The sequence below is a fragment of the Pseudophryne corroboree genome, chromosome 10, assembly GCF_028390025.1.
Source record: "Pseudophryne corroboree isolate aPseCor3 chromosome 10, aPseCor3.hap2, whole genome shotgun sequence".
Lineage (NCBI taxonomy): Eukaryota > Metazoa > Chordata > Amphibia > Anura > Myobatrachidae > Pseudophryne > Pseudophryne corroboree.
The window spans coordinates 345,609,911-345,624,266 of record NC_086453.1 but is presented as its reverse complement, the minus strand read 5'-3'; the positions used below and the strand labels follow the sequence as shown (position 1 = coordinate 345,624,266).

The 14,356-nt window shown below is 48.2% G+C and overlaps 1 protein-coding gene across 1 annotated transcript in view; it reads right to left on the bottom strand.

Moving 5' to 3' along the window:
• Positions 1 to 11,879, bottom strand: part of ARHGAP32 (Rho GTPase activating protein 32) — a 423,313-nt gene extending 411,434 nt beyond the window's left edge. The window contains exon 1 of the mRNA XM_063943652.1: positions 11,464 to 11,879. The gene's annotated coding sequence lies outside the window, so the exon portion shown is untranslated. The remainder of the gene's footprint in view (positions 1 to 11,463) is intronic.
• Positions 11,880 to 14,356: the final 2,477 nt, after the last annotated feature.

The following is a 14,356-nucleotide window of genomic DNA, read 5'->3' as shown; positions in this document are numbered from 1 at the left end:
ACATGCATTTGCACACTTGCACGGGGTGGGTTTTCACTCTCCCTGGGCAGCGACTATCTGATTGCAGACCTCTGCAAATTTGCAGCACAGTGACCAGGTCTGAATTAGGCCACATATATGGACCTACAAAAGAAGAACAAGATACTTTTAATATTGGCCACATTCAGTGCCGCAGGTGAACCTGTGCTGAAAGATGAGGCCACTGGAGCAGTACCAGACTTGGATGGAAACGCAGAGTGCCATCCTGCCAGGGTCTCTGCGCTAGCACCCCGCCTATACCTACCAATCTCACACCCAACCATAATGCACAAAGCTAACACAAACCAACTGATCTGAGTGACAAGGACCAGACCTTCCAAATCTATTAGAAGCCCACATGTCAGGGACATTGGGGTGCGTGTTCGGGAAAATGTCATACATATTATTAGCCACAACGGGATGATATCAATTTCCTGACAGAGTTTCTCGATCTTTCCAAAGCTTTGAATGGCCTGATAAACCTTACCATAACTGTTGGGTACTAATCGCTCTCTGCCTGGCTCTTCACTGGTGCAACAAGTACACTTTATGGGCTAAATTTACTAAAGCTTCTAAAACAGAGAATTGGTGAGGTTGCCCATAGCAACCAAATCAGATGCTGTCTATCATTTTCTAAAAGGCAATAGAGAAATGATAGTAAGCACGCAAGTACACCAACCATCACAATCATACATATTCACTAAGCAGTGAGAGCTTATTATAGGCAAAATCCTCTAGGACACAGGTTCTCAAACTCGGTCCTCAGGACCCCACACGGTTCATGTTTCGCAGGTCACCTGTAGATTTTTAAAATGTGACAGTTGGTGATACACAGTGCAGCTGCTGGGTGACATGGAAAACGTGAACGTGTGGGGTCCTGAGGACCGAGTTTGAGAACCACTGCTCTAGGAGGTAGGATGTGGACAGTAGGGATTACCCAACCCATTTTCCAGATGTCCGGAAACAAATGATTTTATCTCTAAGCGCCTGTTTTGGAAATTGAACTGACTGGGTGCGGTTAACCCTTTCTGCTACCCAGTCAACACCAGGCCTTCCAAGCCCGCTGACAGGGACTGGATAAGCTGCGGCTACAGTTAAGAGCAAACATTTTGTCTGATATGAGGAGGAGAACGCTAGAAGAAGAAGAGGAACACTGCAAATCCTCCTCTGCTGTCTCTGTCCAGAGTGCTGCATTCAGCCGCTACGAGTAGGGCTGGCTTTCTATTGGCTCTCTCAGTGCAATTCATTCTGAGAAAGGGACTTGAACAGGCTATGGAAGAGAAAGCAGATCTCCCAGCAGGGGGAGAACATTACAATGGGGCTGTGGAGCAGTGAGGTCACAATTTAGCTGCAATTTGCAAGAAATGTATTCACTGTAAGGAAAGGATGGGAAAGAAACCACAGCCAGAGATCTGTTCCCACACCCAGCAGTATTAATGCAGCATTATCATCTCATGAAATGAGTAGGAGGGTCAATGTGACGGGAAACAAACCCAACAGTCAGAGGAATGGCCTCATGCAGGCAGCACAAACATCAGTTTGTATGGGAATCTCTTCTGCAGTAACATTACACAGGTCTCCAGACATAACTATGCGCAGTATTAATGGTATGGCCTCTGCCTGAGAGTATGCCGTAATCGCCGATATGCCAAGAGCTTAACAATTCTGTTTAATAGCGGTAATATTAGGCAAACGTCACAGTAAATAAACTTGTTCCTGACCTTCCCTACACACACTGATTCTGCTATGTGATCGGCACCCCTCCCTTATCCACAGGCAGAACAATTCACACGTTCAGAGCACAGTGAGCAGGCGACAAATGCAAATAAGAAGCTGTACAGTATGTAAGGACTTTGTATTATAGAGGTGTGTGTGACGGCATCCTGGCATTACTCTGTGCTGCTGGGAGAACCTGCTGCTTCTACTATATAACTCTCAGGACTCACTCAGTCATATGCTCTGAGAAAACGGGTGGGCACACAAGAATCTTAACAGCAATGCGCTTTTACCATTACTGCACTAGGACGCATGGAAACAATAACATACGGCAAACAGAAATCGCTTTGTCCTGAAATTTTAAAAGTGGAGTTACAATTGGAGAACACAATGGTGAAAATAAGAATTTACTTACCGATAATTCTATTTCTCGGAGTCCGTAGTGGATGCTGGGGTTCCTGAAAGGACCATGGGGAATAGCGGCTCCGCAGGAGACAGGGCACAAAAAGTAAAGCTTTAGGATCAGGTGGTGTGCACTGGCTCCTCCCCCTATGACCCTCCTCCAAGCCTCAGTTAGGTACTGTGCCCGGACGAGCGTACACAATAAGGAAGGATTTATGAATCCCGGGTAAGACTCATACCAGCCACACCAATCACACTGTACAACCTGTGATCTGAACCCAGTTAACAGTATGATAACAGCGGAGCCTCTGAAAAGATGGCTCACAACAATAATAACCCGATTTTTGTAACTATGTACAAGTAATGCAGATAATCCGCACTTGGGATGGGCGCCCAGCATCCACTACGGACTCCGAGAAATAGAATTATCGGTAAGTAAATTCTTATTTTCTCTATCGTCCTAGTGGATGCTGGGGTTCCTGAAAGGACCATGGGGATTATACCAAAGCTCCCAAACGGGCGGGAGAGTGCGGATGACTCTGCAGCACCGAATGAGAGAACTCCAGGTCCTCCTTAGCCAGGGTATCAAATTTGTAGGATTTTACAAACGTGTTTGCCCCTGACTAAATAGCCGCTCGGCAAAGTTGTAAAGCCGAGACCCCTCGGGCAGCCGCCCAAGATGAGCTCACCTTCCTTGTGGAATGGGCATTTACATATTTTGGCTGTGGCAGGCCTGCCACAGAATGTGCAAGCTGAATTGTATTACACATCCAACTAGCAAAAGTCTGCTTAAAAGCAAGAGCACCCAGTTTGTTGGGTGCATACAGGATAACAGCAAGTCAGTTTTCCTGACTCCAGCCGTCCTGGAACCTATATTTTCAGGGCCCTGACCACATCTAGCAACTTGGAGTCCTCCAAGTCCCTAGTAGGCGCAAGACACCACAATAAGCTGGTTCAGGTGAAACACTGACACCACCTTAGGGAGAGAACTGGGGACGAGTCCGCAGCTCTGCCCTGTCCGAATGGACAAACAGATATGGGCTTTTTTGAGAAAAAAACCACCAATTTGACACTCGCCTGGTCCAGGCCAGGTCCAAGAGCATGTTCACTTTTCATGTGAGATGCTTCAAATCCACAGATTTGACTGGTTTTAAACCAATGTGTTTTGAGGAATCCCAGAACTACGTTGAGATCCCACAGTGCCACTGGAGGCACAAAAGGGGGTTGTATATGCAATACTCCCTTGACAAACTTCTGGACTTCAGGAACTGAAGCCAATTCTTTCTGGAAGAAAAATCGACAGGGCCGAAATTTGAACCTTAATGGACCCCAATTTGAGGCCCATAGACACTCCTGTTTGCAAGAAATGCAGGAATCGACCGAGTTGAAATTTCTTCGTGGGGCCTTCCTGGCCTCACACCACGCAACATATTTTCGCCACATGTGGTGATAATGTTGTGCGGTCACCTCCTTTCTGGCTTTGACCAGGGTAGGAATGACCTCTTCCTGAATGCCTTTTCCCTTAGGATCCGGCGTTCCACCGCCATGCCGTCAAACGCAGCTGCGGTAAGTCTTGGAACAGACATGGTACTTGCTGAAACAAGTCCCTTCTTAGCGGCAGAGGCCATAAGTCCTCTGTGAGCATCTCTTGAAGTTCCGGGTACCAAGTCCTTCTTGGCCAATCCGGAGCCATGAGTATAGTTCTTACTCCTCTACGTCTTATAATTCTCAGTACCTTAGGTATGAAAAGCAGAGGATGGAACACATACACCGACTGGTACACCCACGGTGTTACCAGAACGTCCACAGCTATTGCCTGAGGGTCTCTTAACCTGGCGCAATACCTGTCCCGTTTTTTGTTCAGACGGGACGCCATCATGTCCACCTTTGGTAATTCCCAACGGTTTACAATTATGTGGAAAACTTCCCCATGAAGTTCCCACTCTGCCGGGTGGAGGTCGTGCCTACTGAGGAAGTCTGCTTCCCAGTTTCCATTCCCGGAATGAAACACTGCTGACAGTGCTATCACATGATTTTCCGCCCAGCGAAAAGTCCTTGCAGTTTTTGCCACTGCCCTCCTGCTTCTTGTGCCGCCCTGTCTATTTACGTGGGCGACTGCCGTGATGTTTTATCCCACTGGATCAATACCGGCTGACCTTGAAGCAGAGGTCTTGCTAAGCTTAGAGCATTATAAATTTACCCTTAGCTATATTTATGTGGAGAAAAATCTCCAGACTTGATCACACTCCCTGGAAATTTTTTCCTTGTGTGACTGCTCCCCAGCCTCTCGGGCTGGCCTCCGTGGTCACCAACATCCAAAACTGAATGCCGAATCTGCGGCCCTCTAGAAGATGAGCACTCTGTAACCACCACAGGAGAGACACCCTTGTCCTTGGATATAGGGTTATCCGCTGATGCATCTGAAGATGCGATCCGGACCATTTGTCCAGCAGATCCCACTGAAAAGTTCTTGCATGAAATCTGCCGACTGGAATTGCTTCGAAGGAAGTCACCATTTTTTTACCATGGCCCTTGTGCAATGATGCACTGATTTTAGGAGGTTCCTGACTAGCTCGGATAACTCCCTGGCTTTCTCTTCCGGGAGAAACACCTTTTTCTGGACTGTGTCCAGAATCATCCCTAAGCACAGGAGACTTGTTGTCGGGATCAGCTGCGATTTTGGAATCTTTAGAATCCACCCCTGCTGTTGTAACAGTATCCGAGATAGTGCTACTCCGACCTCCAACTGTTCCCTGGACTTTGCCCTTATCAGGAGATCGTCCAAGTAAGGGATAATTAAGACGCCTTTTCTTCGAAGAAGAACCATCATTTCGGCCATTACCTTGGTAAAGACCCGGGGTGCCGTAGACAATCCAAACGGCAGCGTCTGAAACTGATAGTGACAGTTCTGTGCCACGAACCTGAGGTACCCTTAGTGATAAGGGCAAATTTGGGACATGGAGGTAAGCATCCCTGATGTCTCGGGACACCAGATAGTCCCCTTCTTCCCGGTTCGTTATCACTGCTCTGAGTGACTCCATCTTGATTTGAACCTTTGTAAGTGTTCAAATTTTTTTAGATTTAGAATAGGTCTCACCTAGCCTTCTGGCTTCAGTACCACAATATAGTGTGGAATAATACCCCTTTTCTTGTTGTAGGAGGGGTAATTTAATTATCACCTGCTGGGAATACAGCTCGTGAATTTTTTCCCATACTGCCTCCTTGTCGGAGGGAGACCTTGGTAAAGCAGCCTTCAGGAGCCTGCGCAGGGGAAACGTCTCGACATTCCAAACTGTACCCCTGGGATACTACTTGTAGGATCCAGGGGTCCTGTACGGTCTCAGCGTCATGCTGAGAGCTTGTCAGAAGCGGTGGAACGCTTCTGTTCCTGGGAATGGGCTGCCTGCGGCAGTCTTCTTCCCTTTCCTCTATCCCTGGGCAGATATGACTCTTATAGGGACGAAAGGACTGAAGCTGAAAAGACGGTGTCTTTTTCTGCAGAGATGTGACTTAGGGTAAAAACGGTGGATTTTCCAGCAGTTGCCGTGGCCACCAGGTCCGATGGACCGACCCCAAATAACTCCTCTTCCTTTATACGGCAATACACCTTTGTGCCGTTTGGAATCTGCATCACCTGACCACTGTCGTGTCCATAAACATCTTCTGGCAGATATGGACATCGCACTTACTCTTGATGCCAGAGTGCAAATATCCCTCTGTGCATCTCGCATATATAGAAATACATCCTTTAAATGCTCTATAGTCAATAAAATACTGTCCCTGTCAAGGGTATCAATATTTTTAGTCAGGGAATCCGACCAAGCCACCCCAGCTCTGCACATCCAGGCTGAGGCGATCGCTGGTCGCAGTATAACACCAGTATGTGTGTATATACTTTTTATGATATTTTTCCAGCCTCCTGTCAGCTGGCTCCTTGAGGACGGCCCTATCTATAGACGGTACCGCCACTTGTTCTGATAAGCGTGTGAGCGCCTTATCCACCCTAAGGGGTGTTTCCCAACGCGCCCTAACTTCTGGCGGGAAAGGGTATACCGCCCATATTTTCTATCAGGGGGAACCCACGCATCATCACACACTTCATTTAATTTATCTGATTCAGGAAAAACTACGGTAGTTTTTTCACATCCCACATAATACCCTCTTTTGTGGTACTTGTAGTATCAGAAATATGTAACACCTCCTTCATTGCCCTTAACGTGTGGCCCTAATAAGGAATACGTTTGTTTATTCACCGTCGACACTGGATTCAGTGTCCCTGTCTGTGTCTGTGTCGACCGACTAAAGTAAACGGGCGTTTTAAAACCCCTGACGGTGTTTTTGAGACGTCTGGACCGGTACTAATTGTTTGTCGGCCGTCTCATGTCGTCAACCGACCTTGGCGCGTGTTGACATTATCACGTAATTCCCTAAATAAGTCATCCATTCCGGTGTCGACTCCCTAGAGAGTGACATCACCATTACAGGCAATTGCTCCGCCTCCTCACCAACATCGTCCTCATACATGTTGACACACACGTACCGACACACAGCACACACACAGGGAATGCTCTGATAGAGGACAGGACCTACTAGCCCTTTGGAGAGACAGAGGGAGAGTTTGCCAGCACACACCAAAAACGCTATAATTATATAGGGACAACCTTATATAAGTGTTTTCCCTTATAGCATCTTTTTTATATATTTCTAACGCCAAATTAGTGCCCCCCCTCTCTGTTTTAACCCTGTTTCTGTAGTGCAGTGCAGGGGAGAGCCTGGGAGCCTTCCCTCCAGCCTTTCTGTGAGGGAAAATGGCGCTGTGTGCTGAGGAGATAGGCCCCGCCCCTTTTTCGGCGGCCTCGTCTCCCGCTCTTAACGGATTCTGGCAGGGGTTAAATATCTCCATATAGCCCCCGGAGGCTATATGTGAGGTATTTTTAGCCAAAGAAGGTTTTCATTTGCCTCCCAGGGCGCCCCCCTCCCAGCGCCCTGCACCCTCAGTGACTGCCGTGTGAAGTGTGCTGAGAGGAAAATGGCGCACAGCTGCAGTGCTGTGCGCTACCTTAAGAAGACTGAGGAGTCTTCTGCCGCCGATTCTGGACCTCTTCTCGTTTCAGCATCTGCAAGGGGGCCGGCGGCGAGGCTCCGGGGACCATCCAGGCTGTACCTGTGATCGTCCCTCTGGAGCTAATGTCCAGTAGCCAAGAAGCCAATCCATCCTGCACGCAGGTGAGTTCACTTCTTCTCCCCTAAGTCCCTCGTTGCAGTGATCCTGTTGCCAGCAGGACTCACTGTAAAATAAAAAACCTAAGCTAAACTTTTCTAAGCAGCTCTTTAGGAGAGCCACCTAGATTGCACCCTTCTCGGCCGGGCACAAAAATCTAACTGAGGCTTGGAGGAGGGTCATAGGGGGAGGAGCCAGTGCACACCACCTGATCCTAAAGCTTTACTTTTTGTGCCCTGTCTCCTGCGGAGCCGCTATTCCCCATGGTCCTTTCAGGAACCCCAGCATCCACTAGGACGATAGAGAAAAAGGAATTTCTGACTATTTTGGGCACTTTTTGCTCACTTATTAACATGTGAAAAGCCCAAAATAAGTGGACAGGTTAGAAGGAGACCTCAGTGTCTCCTTACCGCACAGTATAACACTGTCCATCACATGCAGTCCTGACATCACTACTAGAATCACACCAATGGGTGACTGACTCCTTACAGATCCTCTCCTGAAATACTCTGTACTGCTATGAACACATTATGTTTGTCTTATAGATAGGGTACACCGTGGAAGAGTACAGCTGAACAATACATACAATAATGCAGTCAGCCCATGCTGACACTTAAATGGATGAACATTATAATCTCTGTATTTAAACCAATAGTAATGCCTTTTGTGAACTGGCCTTGCGGTGCACTAATTTGGGATCCCGGTCACTTTACGAAGAAAACGACACAAAAAAAAAAAAATCCTCATGTCGACCTTTAGACCTGTCGACCTAGCACATGTCGACCTAGGAACCCTGTCGACCTTCCATCCATGTCGACCTAGTGACTGTCGACCTATAGTGGTCGACCTAAACATTGTCGACCTAGACACTGTCGATAAAACGAACCACACCCCTGGGAGTACCCCCTATGCCAGGAGAGATGAGACAGAGGGGGACATTTACTGAGCAGTGATAAGAACGGAGATGTGAGCCAGTGGAGAAGTTGCCCCATCAACCAATCAGCAGCTCTGTATAATTTTACAGTATGCAAATTATAGATTTTACTTCAGTGCTGATTGGTTGCCATGGGCAATTTCTCCGCTCTTATCACTGCTTAGTAAATGTCCCCCAGAGTGTAGTAAAGGCATTAGTGTTAATGGCCATTCTTACTGAATAATCCTAAGTGATGAGCATCACCAACATGTTTTCATGCAGTATAATAATGCCACATTCACAGAGCACGTGCGGTTGTCAAGTGATATTGATGTTATCCATATGTTATGGCCTTCTCAATTAACAGAGCCGAACCAAATTATTATTTTGTGCGATATTCTGGAACTATGCCAGTATCATGATCCCCCATCATGAAGGATGAGCCAATTCAATATTAAGTGCCCATACCGGGTATGACACATGTAGACTACACAACATAATTAATACTCAGGGAAAACAAGTTAAGGGGCCAACTCCTAGGCTGCTGAAGTATGAACCAGTGAATGAGCAACGAACATAATAATTACAGCCAGTCCGAAGCGTTAAAGGGAAATCTTATGAGGAATCGGATCAGATGCTGGTCATCCTAATGTATGGTCAGCATCTATAAGTGGGAAACATGAAAGTGGGTGGCTGGCATGCTCGGTTGGATTACCTGGAAGACCCTACCAAAGACGTTCTCAAATGCTGTCCTCAATGCACCCCAACAGTTCAGGTTTTAAGTTTATCCATGTTTGGCCACAGGAGACTTTATTAGTACCTCAGTCACTTTGATTTAGCTATCTGTGCTGAGCAATGGATATACCTAAAACCTGGACCGTTGGGGTGCCTTGAGGACCTCTGCCCTACCACCTATGCAACACTCTCCATATCACAGGGACTGCTACGTGAGGCATCAAATAAAACACATGAATTAGAAATTATTGAAAGGTTCAAGGCTGACAACCACTGCATATAATAATAATCAGAAATAAAAGACAATAAGTGCATATTTCCTAATTACAGGAGTGACTGTCTCACATTTTACAATGGATGAATGTATTATATGAACCTTAGTGAGCAGCACCGATGTATTTATTGAAGAAAAATACAACCTTTACTGCAACACTATGGAGTGACAGTGCATCCGACAATCATTTTGATCCTGATGAGCGGCCATACATCCTTGCCAGGATCGCAAGGATAGTCAGGTGCACTGCCCACTATATATTGCAATAAAGGTTTGATTTACTTATGCTACATCATGTGCATGTGGATTTTTGCTGCTAGAGGTAGATGTGTGTGTGCGTGTAACTCGTTCTCCCACTTTTGCCAAAAATTCCAGGCTTGAGGCAGTGGGAGCAGCCCGCCATGCTCAGAGAGCAGACAAGAGGCTGGAGAGCAGATGTGTGTTAATGTCCTGTTTCACAAGCCGCACAGCGCTTTACCCACTGCTGATCACTGCCCATACGCCTGTTACAGCTGTACAAGACCATAATCAGATGGCTTCTCAAGTCACATTTCAATGCCTTCAGCTTCTGCTGAGACTACTCAGTAGCAGATTAATGACACACAACACACGGCTGTACTCGGCCCGACGTAATTTGCATAGGGGCGGTTTCGACAGAATGACATTCCTCTAGGAATAAGGTTTTGTGTCCGTGCTAAAGTAAATGCTCCACTCCTTTCTTTATCCTCAGCTCACAAGGAAACAATTACTTTTCATACTTGCAATTCCAATGCTGCGATACGCACACTGCCCTTGCCAATTGCACACAAAATATAAAAAAGCCTCATCGGATTTTAAAATCGGACGAACCTAAGACATGGCACGATTCACAGATCAAGTCAGAGGGATCACCTCCACCGTTCTTACGAACGGTGACCAGATTATATTTACATATAGAAGGCAGTAGTGCTGTTGGGGGGGGAACGGTACTGGACGCCAAAGCATATTAGGACTTCCATTCATCCACAGCACTGCGAACATTCACTCACTCGCCGTCAGATTTTACAAGTCAAATGAGTCAAGGAGAGAGAGGACGGCCCTGCAACAACTGCTTCGTCTGAAGAGGAAAGTTTCAGCATGTCACAACATACCACAGGAACAAGCCATACAGCCAGAGCACGCAATCAGAAGTTTACAATATATGTGGAATGTGACAGATCTGCCATAGTGGGTGGGGGGATTAAATTGAATTCTCCCCATAGAGAGATTATCTGTAAAAATAATCTGCCAATTTCAAGGAGGCAAATGATTTAGGACTCGGCCAATAGTACTATAAATACATGGCCGTTGTTTGTATGAGTGACAACTTCCCCCACCGTCACCAGCTACTGACACATTGCTATAGACGCAGAGCATTGCACCACGCCTGCCAGGCCGTACACTGCAACACACAACCTGCGCTATATAGATGTCACATTGACAGAGGGTGACAATATGAAGTATAATAATAATATGGCAGTGCCATGAGGCCACTAACAAGATGTCGCTGTATGCAAGAAGAGTACCCGATTATATCACAGAGAGCAGATAGGATGTACGTACCTCGCCTCCATAGAGTCTCCCTGCCTTATACAGTACGTCATATTGTACTTACATGCCTTACACACCTACCTGGTTTTCTGCCATATTTCACACATTAATAAATGTATGGAAAAAACATAAAAACAGATTCCATTGGAGTCAAGGGCTACTTTCCCACCGGGGCAGCAGTATACCACAGTAACACTGCGTCCATACATTCTAGGACGCAGAACCGCCTCCAGGATAACGCACCCTATAGTACCTGAGACTGTATCGGGAAATGCACCACGGACTGGCGTCACATTAATGCATATACGGCACAGAACCCAGTGTGGGGGTGCTGCAATTACAGGGATGGTATGTATCATCCTGTGAAATTATATATATATATATATATATATATATATATATATATATATATAATGTGCAACTTGGGTGCAAATGTGGGCAGGGTACAGGTCTATTGAGGGAAATGTAACTGGGGAATATAGTACAGGTAGCAGGGAACCTGATAAGACTCCAGCAGCAGCAGAGGGGGCTGCTCACCCACTGATATATAATGTAATGTAATATAATATAATATAATATAACAGTATAATATAGCATAGCTCCCTCATCACTAACCTGCCGCAGGACGTCAGCAGCCGGGTAATGTCCGGTGCCGGGGCACACCTGTGGCTGGACCCCACTCCGCCGGCTGCCTCACCGGTTACCGACCCATGCTCGCCGTCCTCCCCGGTCACACACCACAGCGCCCGGAGCTCGCACAGAGGACGGTCCGCTCACCACCGGGTCCTTCCCCTGGGCGCGGCCTCATTTCCCGGGACACTCCCACACAGGCCACCCGCCGCAACCGAGCTAATCCCCCGGGTCACTCCGCCGGCTTCCTATCCGCTCTCTGCCCTACACCGGCGGGATCCGGAGACTGCAGCGCTGCGGGGTCGCGGCCTCAGGCTGCACACAGAGAGGGGGCGTGCGTCACTTCTGGGGGAGGCTGGCGGAGGGTTGCCTAGCAACGGCTGCGGCCCTCACCCGGCTTCTCCCTCCCACCGTCATATCACCCGTATCATGCCAGGCTACACCCCACCTATATCACCCGTGTCATACCAGGCTACACCCCATCATCACCCCACCTGTTACCCCCCCCCCCCCCCCCCATCTATTTCACCCTGCTCCCCCCACTATCATGTCACCCGTGTCATGCCAGGCTACACCCCATCATCACCCCACCAGTCTCCCTGCAACACCCCACCTATGTCACCCTGCTCCCTCCACCATCATATCACCTATGACATACCAGGCGACACCCCATCATCACCCCACCTGTCTCCCTGCGACACCCCACCTATATCACCCGTGTCATACCAGGCTACACCCCATCATCACCCCACCTGTTACCCCCCCCCCCCATCTATATCACCCTGCTCCCCCCACTATCATATCACCCGTGTCATGCCAGGCTACACCCCATCATCACCCCACCAGTCTCCCTGCAAAACCCCACCTATGTCACCCTGCTCCCTCCACCATCATATCACCTATGACATACCAGGCGACACCCCATCATCACCCCACCTGTTTCCTTGCGACACCCCACCTATATCACCCTGCTCCTCCCACCATCATATCCCCATGTCATACCAGGCAACACTTCATCATCACCCCACCTGTTACCCCCCCCCCCCCCACCACCACCACCTATATCACCCTGCTCCCCCCACTATCATATCACCCGTGTCATGCCAGGCTACACCCCACCTATATCACCCATGTCATGCCAGGCTACACCCCATCATCACACCACCTGTTACCCCCCCCCCCCCATCTTTATCACCCTACTCCCCCCACAGTCATATCATCCGTGTCATGCCAGGCTACACCCCACCTATATCACCCGTGTCATGCCAGGCTACACCCCACCTGTCTTCCTGCGACACCCCACCTATATCACCCGTGTCATACCAGGCTACACCCCATCATCACCCCACCTGTTACCCCACCCACCCATCTATATCACCCTGCTCCCCCCACTATCATGTCACCCGTGTCATGCCAGGCTACACCCCATCATCACCCCACCAGTCTCCCTGCAACACCCCACCTATGTCACCCTGCTCCCTCCACCATCATATCACCTATGACATACCAGGCGACACCCCATCATCACCCCACCTGTCTCCCTGCAACACCCCACCTATATCACCCGTGTCATACCAGGCTACACCCCATCATCACCCCACCTTGTACCCCCCCATCTATATCACCCTGCTCCCCCCACTATCATATCACCCGTGTCATGCCATCATCACCCCACCAGTCTCCCTGCAACACCCCACCTATGTCACCCTGCTCCCTCCACCATCATATCTCCTGTGACATACCAGGCGACACCCCATTATTATTATTATTATTATTATTATCAATTTATTTATATGGCGCCACAAGGGTTCCGCAGCGCCCAATTACAGAGTACATATGCACATAATCAAAACAGTGACTTACAGTTGAAATCAATTTTGGACAAGTACAGGGTAACTAAGCATAACTACACCAGTAAATGACAGAGATAAGTTCCAGGTGGCCCAAAAACTGTGATTTGGGCAGTTGAGAATTATTAAAGAAGAAAAGGGTGAGCACATGAGGGAAGAGGGCCCTACTCGTGAGAGCTTACATTCTAGGGGTAGGGGTAGACAGACAGGGGTGACACAGATGGGGTACATAGAGAGCATGGAACAGGGGGTTAGGATGAGATTTGGCTGGGTTTGGTAAAGAAATGGGTCTTGAGAGCCCGTTTGAAGTTTTGTAGAGAGGTGGAGAGTCTGAGGGGGAGAGGTAAAGAATTCCAAAGGAAGGGAGCAGCACGTGAAAAATCTTGGAGATAGGAGTGGGAGGAAGTAATCAGGGGACAGGAGAGGCGGCGTGCATTAGCAGAGCGAAGAGGACGGGTGGGAGAGTAAAGGGAGATAAGGTCAGAGATGTAAATGGGAGAGGATTGGGTGAGAGCTTTGTAAGTGAGAGTGAGAAGTTTGAATTGGATTCTGAAGGGGAAGGGAAGCCAGTGAAGGGCTAGTAGGAGAGGGGAGGTGGATGTAGTGCGTTTGGTGAGGAAGATGAGCCGAGCAGCAGCATTGAGGATAGACTGGAGTGGAGAGAGGTAATTGTCAGGGAGGCCAGTTAGGAGGAGATTACAGTAGTCCAGTCTGGAAATAATCAGTGAGTGAATAATGATCTTAGTGGCATCCTGGGTGAGAAAAGGTCTGATCCTGGAAATGTTTTTGAGATGAAAATGACAGGTTTGTGAGAGGTGCTGAATGTGTGGTTTGAAGGAGAGGGAGGAGTCAAGGATTACACCAAGACAGCGTACTTGGGGGCTAGAGGAGATAGTCGTGCCATCAATGGATAATGAGATTGTGGGAGGTGAGGTTGTGCGGGAGGGTGGGAAGATGATCAGCTCAGTCTTAGACATGTTGAGTTTAAGAAAGCGCTGGGACATCCAGGAAGAGATAGCAGAAAGACA